This window comes from Saccopteryx bilineata, chromosome 5 (assembly GCF_036850765.1).
Source record: "Saccopteryx bilineata isolate mSacBil1 chromosome 5, mSacBil1_pri_phased_curated, whole genome shotgun sequence".
In the NCBI taxonomy this organism is placed as follows: domain Eukaryota; kingdom Metazoa; phylum Chordata; class Mammalia; order Chiroptera; family Emballonuridae; genus Saccopteryx; species Saccopteryx bilineata.
In genome coordinates, this window is record NC_089494.1 from 35,165,524 (window position 1) to 35,175,679 (window position 10,156).

The 10,156-nt window shown below is 42.7% G+C and overlaps 1 long non-coding RNA gene across 1 annotated transcript; it reads right to left on the reverse strand.

Moving 5' to 3' along the window:
• Positions 1-652: 652 nt before the first annotated feature.
• On the reverse strand, positions 653-6,832 carry LOC136337565 (uncharacterized). The gene is made up of 3 exons (XR_010731851.1): positions 6,751-6,832; positions 2,559-2,616; positions 653-729 (listed from the first exon to the last, which is right to left on the reverse strand). It is a non-coding gene; the product is annotated as an uncharacterized lncRNA (long non-coding RNA).
• Between the last annotated feature and the right edge of the window lie 3,324 nt (positions 6,833-10,156).

Genomic DNA, 10,156 nt, shown 5'->3' on the forward strand with positions numbered 1-10,156 from the left:
CATGGCTTGAATGTTTTGAGCATGTTGGCCCTGAGTGCTGAAGATGGCTCTATGGCCTCACATCAGCTCTAAAATAGCTCAGTTTCTAAGCAACAGAGCAGCAGCCCCAGATGGGCAGAGCAGTGCACTGTATGGGGCTTGCTGGGTGGATCCCAACTGGGACTCATGCAAAAGCTTGTCTCTCCTCCTCCCCTCCTTTCACTTGATTTAAAAAAAAAAATAGAAAAAGAATGAAGTACATAGATAGAATAATAGTTTTGTGTAGGGTCTCCAGAGATCCTCATTCTCTATTTGATCCCCCTCATTACAGGGAAAGGAAACTTTGCTGATCATAAGGTGATATATTGATTTATGTAAACCAATGTGGGGTAGTTAAGCCAGGTGGTTCCCAACTGTGCAAAACATTAAAAAATACAAATACTGGTTGAATGCTAGCCCAGTTAAATACATTCTGATAGGAAGAAAGTCTGGAAGGATCTGGAGCATAGGAAGCTGCAGGGAGAACCAGCATGGATTCTATGTGCATGTTACAGACACCTGGAGAGAGGAGAGGAGGAGTGTATAGGAACAGAACAGTGGGAAGCTCCACATCCTTTCCAGATGTGCACATGCATGGCCAACACAAAGGATACTGGATCTTCTTGTTCTTGGGGTCATATCTTGACACCATAACGGTGCAGGCACCACAGCCTCCTCCCCCACAGCCGTACTTTGTGCCTGTGAGGTGGACTGGAAGGAGGAGAGTCAAGGAATAGAGAGGTCCCAGGGGAGATGGGGAAATGGCGCTGGGGTAATTCTGCCCAGAGCTGCTTCTGGCCGTGCTCACTTGGGAGTCCATGATTTTCAGCTTGCTCCTCACATAGATGTATTTGTTCATTTTGAGATGTCTTGAGAAAGCAAGGAGAAGTGTGTAGATTTACAAGTGATATCAAGTAGCGCGTCAGCCTAGCATGTGGAAGTCCTGGGTTTGATTCCTGGTCAGGGCACATAGGAGAAGCGACCATCCACTTATCCACCCCTTTCCCTTCTCTCTCTCTTCTCCTCACACAGCTATGGCTCAAATGGTTTGAACAAGTTGGCCCCAGATGCTGAGGATGGCTCTATGACCTCACCTCAAGTTCTAAAATAACTCAGGTAGTGAGCAACAGAGCACCGACCCCGGGTGGGCAGAACATCATCTCGTAGGGGACTTGCCAGGTGGATCTCGGTAAGTGTGCATGCGGGAGTCTGTCTCTCTGCCTCTCACTTAAAACCAAATTCATTAAGAAGTGATATCAGGCGAAGTGAAAGGGTATGCTAACCAACAGTGAGATTTTGAAGCTGGGTAAATGGGAAATTGCAAAGCCAGTGAGGAAGGATTTGGCCTGTTGTTTGTTTTTTGTCTGTTTGTTCATTATGCAGGAGAAAACCCAGTTCCTGGAATAGTGAGTGGAACAGGGTAGTAGGGGAAATATTGGCTAGAGTAGGAAAATGATGGGTCGGAAGTCATCACAAAGGGTTCAGTAGAAAAGGAGGCATCAGGTACATATAATTTATTAGATAAATTCGGAGAAATAAAGTGATGTTTGGAGTGTGTGTGTTGGGAGGTAGGTGTGGGGAAGAAGTAAAGACACTGGGGAAAGATGGGATAATGTTACCTGTACAACCCGGAATCCCGGAGCCTAGCACAGTGCCTCCTTTGAGTGATGATATCAATAACAATATATTTTTAATTTATTATTTTGAAATTATACCACACAGAAAGTTGCAAAAATAGTACCAACAGTCCTGGTCCCTGTTCCCCAGCTTCCGTAGGATGTCCCCAGTGCTGATATCCCTATAACTACAGCACAACATCAGGACCTGGGTGTCAGTTGTACACTGATAACCAGAACAGAGCTGATTCAGATTTCACCCCAATTACACACACTCATATCATCTAAGGTGGAGCTGTGTAACCACTGCCACCATCACTCCCTTGTGCGACCCCTTTTTAGTGGCGCCCAAAGCCAGGAAGCTCTCTTTGAGTATTTATTGGGGGTCCACTGGAGGTCTTGAGGAGTGACAGGTGAGAAAGGCCCAGGTCTGAGGTGGGGATCTGGGAGTGCATTAGGTGTTCTTTGGAGTGTTGAAATGTTTATGAAACCTTGTTTTCTTCAATAAGGTTATGCAGAGGTATGGGTGACAAGTCAATGAAATGCCCTTGTGTGAAACCATTGTCAGTGGCATGCACCCCTGAGCAATCGGCCAGACATTTTTATATTCACGCTCCTGAATATGAATCAGTCATCAGGGTGACCATGGGCTTCCAAAATCAAGAACTTATTTTCCACAGAACCCCCACCTCCCGAGGGTTCACTGGAGGGTTCTCTTCGTTTTGCTCAGGTGAAAAGTACAGCGAATAAAGTACAAATCTGTCACTGCTAGGTGCATGCTCTGAACTCCAGCTAGACTCTACAAATTGAACAGGAAGTTGTTTACCCAGAACAAACACACAGTGACTTTCTTCCGAGGTGTTAGTTCTGAAGTTCCCTTTTTACCACCCAGTCCAGATTCATTGCAGTGAAACATAAGGATACGGACTCTCCTCAGGTAGAAGAGCAGGTTCACTTCAGGGTCAGCACTCTTCTCTGTGACCTACAGTGTGACACGAGAGAAGGGCTTTAGGAAGGTAACACCGAAATGTCATGGCAATTCTGCCCATGGCTTAGAGGGCATGTTTTTGATAGGTGGTGACTTTACAGGAAAAACAATAATACCAAAGAAAACCTCACATTTGGAACCAGAATTCTGAAAATTTTTTGGAACATTGTTTCAATGTCTCTGAATTTTCTGGGGCAAAGGTAGGTTTGCAGGTGTATGTGAAACAGAGTTGATTCTTGTATTATTATTTATTAATTATTATATTATTTTCCATAAAAACATATGTAAACCTACCTTTGCCCCACGCTGTAGAGTATATGACAATGATAAATTCCAGGAAAGATCCAGATGGGGAAGCAGACATAAAGGTTTTGAAATTGATTCAAGACAATCCATAACCATTGAAAACCCTAAAACAGGTTAGCCAGAGATTTCCTAAGGGAGTCATGCGATCTTAAGGAACTGTGTTTAAGGGAGCCACCCTGATCTTTCCCCCTCCTCCCAGTGAAATGGAGGTGCAGAAGGGAGCATGAATCTCTGCCTGCCTCCCACTCTGCATTCCAGGCTGTTACTCTCAGTAGGTCAGAGCTGACACAGGAGATGAAAGCTCCCTGCTCTCCTTGACCCAACCAGCTCCCTTCCTGGGTACAGTCAGGCAAGACTAGAGAAAACTGAAGAGAAAGTTACCTGAAATGGTAGCACTGAGCAGCATCAAAGAAGAGGACACCATTCCACTAAAGGTGTTCCTGTTTTTGTCACCCCAGAAATGCAACAAACCACATTACTTTTTCATAAAATGCCTCCTGTTTCCAAGCCTCTTTCTGAGTCTCCAGAAGACCTGAGGAGCCAGAAATGAACCCTGCACCCATCGTGGCATTGAACAATTAAGATTCCAAATGAAGAAGGAGAAAACAAGATTAGGCTTTGGGAAATTAGTCAAAGACTGCCAACTGCAATTTGACAAATATGTAGTATTCCCAGCCATTTAATAAATGTTTCAGTAACCATATGAGAAATACTACATAAGTTGCACTCACAAAATTGTACAGTTGTCTTCTGATTCCATTAATACTTCATAGACACCAGAGAGAAAGTAGTCCTTTTCAGGTAAGTTTATGAAAAGGGGAGCCACCTAACCAGTAATCAGAGGGATGCAGAGAAAGCACACAGTAAAGCAACACTCCACACCCATCAGATTAGCAAGCGTTAGAAAGTCTGACTGTTTCAAGTATCGGCACATGACAGATTTGCAAATCATAAATTGGCAAGAAAACACTTATCATGTGATGCCCTATGCAGGAATCTGGAAGCCACCTGTCAGGGCTTATATAATTGGCATGCTGTAATCTTATGTAGAGATCCTCTTGCCAGTGTTGGTAAGGAGAGACATGGTAGGATGTCCACTGCAGAGTTTCTTGGGGTAGTGGGAAGTTGGAAGCCTCTCATGTGTCTATCACTAATGGACTGGATAAGCAGAATGAAGGATGAGCACAGCCTGGAGAACTATGCATGCAGAAGTAACAAACCAGGGGTGCAAAGAGCAACATGGTCAGATCTCAAAAACAGCAGTGAGTCACAAAAGGAGCAGAAGATGTATAAATCACAATTTTACTTTGTACATTGAGAATATACACACACTCCTGCACGGCCAAACACTCTACAACCCTTGAACAACGCAGGGGTTGGGGTGTTGATCCTTCTGCACAATTGAAATTTAGTGTATAGCTTCTTACTCCCCCAAAACTTAACTATTAATAGCCCACTGGTGACTGGTGGCCTTACCAATAACATAAGTAGTTGATTAACATACAGTCTGCTTGTTATATGTATGTATTTATTTATATTGTATTCTTCCAATAAAGTAGGCTATAGAGAAAATGTGATTAAGAAATTCAGGAAAAAAATACATTTAAAGTATTTATTGAAAGAACAACCACATGTAAGCGGACCAGTGCAAATCACACCCATGTTATTCAAGGATCAACTGCATATATTCCAAGGATAAATCTATATTTCTCAATAACTGCACGGAAAATAATGGCAAGGATGTATATTTAAAATGCACAAGAGTGGATGTATGTGGAAGAAGAAAATAAAAAGAAAAGAAAATATAAAAAGCAGAAGAAGAGCCTCGTCCAGACCATGATGATGATGTGCCATTGATGGAGGCGTGTGCTTTGCTCAACTCTGTTTTCCTGGCTCAAAAGAAAGGAAAAATAACCACAAAAATCACAATGAACACACTCAGATTATTTTGCCATCTATAACTTGTCCTAGAAATTTGTAAAACAGAGAAAGGTAAACACACCATATGGGGCAGCTGTGTTCGGCTTGCTCACGGCATTACCAGGTGTAAGCACTTTGCCTGAGTAGTGTGTGACCTGGCCTCGTGGCAGTGCCATGTGCGTGTGGCCTATATAAGGCTATGGGTGTTTGCGCCCAGGGGGATTGCAGATGTTCAGATTGCCCGCCCACCAGTGTGAGGGCCATTTTGCTGTTTGTTTGCCTGAGAGGCTGTTTCTGCTGCCTGTGTGTTGTGAGACTTTATTAAACAGGATGGCCCAACCCTTTGGGCTCTGCAGTTTTTTCTACCATCTGCCTGAATCCAATGTGAACCTGCTTGGTCTTGGCCACTGGCAATACACACCAAAATACCATTGTGAATTCAAAAGATTGGAGACTTGGAGAGGGAATCATTATTCTGTGATATTAAAGATAAGTGGTTTTATTTACCAGCCAAGGCAAAGCAACACAGCCTGTTTACCTGGAACTCGGATACATTCTTAGCATTTGACTTTTTATTTATTATGAATAATCACTCAGCAATTTCTTTTCTGATATTCCAGATGGCTTTAGGTCATTCAAGATCCAGACTTAATGGTAAATAGTATTGCTAAAGCCATACTTTTTCTTTGTTCTTTTCTTTCTCTTTCACTTTTTGTTCATAAATTTCTTAAAAATTATGTTTCCCTGCTGTTTGATAGACAAAATTCCCAAGAATTTCTGCCTTGCTTGAAGTGCTATTTCTTCTGGGGAAGTACATCAGTAATTTGGTTCAACTAAGGCTTGAGAAGCAAAATCATTGACATCAGCTGAATTTTCAACACTATTTCCTATTTTAATATTCTAATAGTTTTTTCCTAATTGTTCCAAAGCACCTCAAGCTTTTCATTGATTCATTTTGCCCATACAAGTACAGGCTTGAGAACAACTGAGCATTTCTTAGTTACAGCTTTTCTGCAAATACAGGCATAAGAACAACTGAATATGAGTTGCCACACTTCCTCCACAGTAGAGAAAGAAAGTAACTTCCATTGCTCAAGAAGAGGTGCTTGCATCTCTAAGTTAACTGGTTAGCCTGAGTGGATTAATTGAGGCAAAACCAAATTATTCTTTGCTATTATCATCTTTAATGTTACATATGCCTTTTTTCTTTTTAAGTGAGAGGAGGGGAGATAGAGAGACAGAGTCTCTCATGCAACACAATGGGGATCTACCTGGAAACCCCATCTGTGGCTGTGCACCAACAAGCTATTTTTAGCACCTGAGGCAGTGGCTCCAGGAAGTCATTCTCAGTGCCTGGGCGATGTGCTCGTACCAAACCAGTCGAGCCATGTCTAAGGGAGGAGAAGAGAAAGAAGAGGGGGGAGGAAGTGGAGGATAAGCAGATGGTCGCCTCTCCTGTGTGCGCTGAGCAGAAATGAAACCAGAGACTTCCACACTCTGGGTTGATGCTCTACCGCTGAGCCAACTAGCTAGGGCTCGTATAGGCTTTCTATTAGAATAACATTGGTGAACCCAAGTAGAGCTAATATCCAAGTAAAGAGGAAAATGACATAGTTTTTTATACCAATGTCAGAATTCATTCCCATTGTAATCTAACAAATAACAATGAGAGTTCCTTACTAATTCCAAAAGAAAAGTTAAGAGCAAGCAAAGACACCCATGTTTTCATAATTTTGCACTAAAGCTTGAATAGGTGACCCATGTCTCAGTTCAAACCACTATATATGACTTGAAAAAGAGAGAAGACAGAGGTTAAATAAGAAATGGCATCATAAGAAAAAAATGAGCTTAGTTTTTGTCTGTGGTATGCAAAAATTCATATTAATCATCTCATAAACTTACCTTTTTTCCATTCACAAAAAAAATCAGCTCATCAGAATTGGGAGAAGACATCATGTCACCACAATGAAAGATTGTGTCCTAAAGAGCTGATATTTGACAGCCAAAACCTGGATGCCAATCAGTTTTGGAAAAGCCCAAGCTGCAGCAGTGCCTTATAGCCACACTGCCAGATAGAGGCACCAATCAGGGCTGTCTGTCCGCCCAGCCCACAACATACTTCAAACAGCTCTTGGCAGCACCCTGTTTCCTTCTTAACCAGGAATGAGTCAAGTCAGCATCTCAGCCGGTCTCCTTTGGAGTCCAAGACTGGTTTTCTAGGAGAATGTGTTTAAAGCCAGGGACAATAAATAAAAAGTGACTGTTACAGAGGCTACTACTATTTTTAAACTAACCAAGCCATCAATCAATACAACACTATTAAAACTCGTGAGACTAATTCTCAGGTTTGTTTGTTTATTTTTTGTTTGTTTGTTGCATTAAAGGGAAAAGGGAATCCCTTCTTTCCTCAGCATGCTCTTTTTCTTTTAAATTATTTATTTTATTTTATTTATTGAATTTTAGAGGGAGGAGGGGTGTCAGGAGGGAGAAGCATCAACTCGTAGCCGTTGCTTCCCATATGTACCTTGACCAGTTAAGCCTGGAGTTTTGAACCAGTGACCTCAGCACTCCAGGTCGACGCTCTGTTGGCTATACCACCACAGGCTAGGCCTCAGAGTGCTTTCTTTCTTTTTTTTCTCTCTCTCTCATTCCTTCTCTAGCATTCCCGTGCCTTTCCTCTCCCTTTCTTCTCTCAAGGCACAAACCTTTCCCTTTCTCTCTCCTAAGCTCCAACAGCCCTTCTTTTGCCTCTGTAACTTGTTTCCTGAGCCCACACAGCCCAGCTGGCTCACTTCTTCCATGGCTCACTTCTTCTACCTCTGTGACTCTCTAAGGAAATTTTTACTTGTATTTGAACAAAAAAAGTGGGGGGGGGGTCAAAGGGAAGATTCCACCACCATGCAACTCAAACCTTCATAAAAATGTGTCTTTAAAACTCAAGTATAAAAACTTGAAACTCTATTCTCTTTTCTTAATATATTTTGGTACTCCTTGTTTCTTCAAATTTAAGGCTTTAAGATATCAAGCTACTTAAAACCATAAACATATACATATACCATATTTCCCCATGTATAAGACTCACCTTAATTTGGGGGTTTGAAAGTTGAAAAAAATGTATTACATAAAGTTATTAAACTCATTTTATTCATTATAAAATTCATACAACTCCTTATCCACATGAAAAAGTGGGAAATGAAAGTTTAAAAAAAATCTATGACCACTATATAAGACGCACTCAGTTTTTAGACCCCAAATTTTTTGACAAAAGGTGCATCTTATACATGGGGAAACACGGTACATCTACATAGGCTTACCATTTGCCAGAGACTGTTCTTCAATTCTACAATAACTTGGTAAATGTTATCATCATCTTCTCTTTAGAGATGGAGAAACTGAGGCACAGAGACCTTAAGCACCTTGCCCCATGACACAGGCAACAGGTGGCAGAGGTCTTCTACAGTCTGTGTCCTTAACCTCCAGGTGAAAGCATGATAGGAAATGAGGCCAGAGGAGTCGCCAGTGGCCAGACTATGTAGGGAAGTCATCAGAGGTTTTCTGGGGGGGGTGTGTATATGTGATACCATCTCACTTAAGGTTTTAAAAGATTGCTTTGGCTACTTTGCAGAGAATGAAGGGTGGGGGCAAGAGTAGGAGGAGAGAGTAGATTAGAAGTTAGGACAGTGGCACAGTCAACAGATGATGAGGCTTGGACTAGCGTGACAGTGGAAGGAATGGTAAGAAGGAGCCAGATTTGCTAACAGATTGGATTTGAGGTGTGTGTGCATGTGTGTAGGAGGAGTCAAAGATGTCTCCACAGATTTTAAGGTGAGCACATGAGTGGGGCTGTCTTTTACATTATAAATTCTATTTGGACATGTTAAATATGTGAAATCTGAGTTATAACATTCAAATGGAGGTGGTGAGTGGGTTGTTGGGTATTCAAAGCTGCCTTCTTTGCTCTCTCTCTCTTGAGAAGAGAGAGGGCTCCATGTTTGGGGCAGAATTTCACTGCAGAGATTCCAATCCAGCCTTTCTTCAAGTCCCAAGGTCTAACGTGACCAACTGGGCAGTGGGGCTACACACTCCCCGACATTGATTCCTCCACAGGTCGTCTCTGAGGGCTCCTTGCCAAATAGTTTACCAATAGAACAAAGAAAGGACTTTTTTTTTTAAGTGAGAGTAGGGGAGATAGACTCCTGCATGTGCCCCGACTGGAATTCACCTGCCAACCTCCATTTTGGGCTGATGCTCAGACCAACCCAACTATCCTCAGTGCCCAGGGTTAACACTCGAGCCAACCAAGCCACTGGCTGTGGGGGGGGGGGGAAGAGAGAGAATAGGGAGACAGAGGGGAAGAGAAACAAATGGTCATTTCTTTTCTTCTTTTTTTTTTTTTTTTGTATTTTTCTGAAGCTGGAAATAGGGAGGCAGTCAGACAGACTCCCGCATGCACCAGACCAGGATCCACCCGGCATGCCCACCAGGGGGCGATGCTCTGCCCATCTGGGGCATTGCTCTGTTGCAACCTGAGCCATTCCAGCGCCTGAGACAGAGGCCACAGAGCCATCCTCAGTGCTCTGGCCAACTTTGCTCCAATGGAGCCTTGGCTGTGGGAGAGGAAGAGAGAGACAAAGAGGAAGGAGGGGGGAGGGGTGAAGAAGCAGATGAGTGCTTCTCCTGTGTGCCCTGGCCGGGAATCGAACCCGGGACTCCTGCACACCAGAACGTGGTCACTTCTTATGTGTGCCCTGACTGGAGATCAATAGTGGGACTTCCACAAGCTGGGCGCAGCTCTATCCACTAAGACAACTGGCCAGGGCAGAGAAAGAATTTATTTTAGCAGAAGGAACAATTTGTGTAGAGTCAAGGAAGTTTAAAATTGCATAGTATGTTTCAGAGATTTATAAGCTTATTTTATTTTTGCATATGAATTGCTCAGGAATGAATGACAATAATATGAGTATCAAATAAGATCTATTAGCTGTAAAAACCATTTATTTGCCTGAAAATATCCTTGATCTCAGGGAGCACAGGGTGTGTGTGTTTGAGTTCAGTGGGAACTCTAAAGTACTATATGAAATTATATTTATTTCAGTGTGGTAGGATAATGAATAACTATAGGAAAAAAAGGTAACTTCAAGAAATGGTAAGTGGCCTGACCTGGCAGTGGAACAGTGGATAGAGCGTCAGACTGGGATGCTGAGGACCCAGGTTCAAGACCCCAAGGTCGCCAGCTTAAGCGTGGGCTCATTTGGTTTGAACAAAAATTCACCAGCTTGGACCCAAGGTCGCTGGCTCAAGCAAGGGG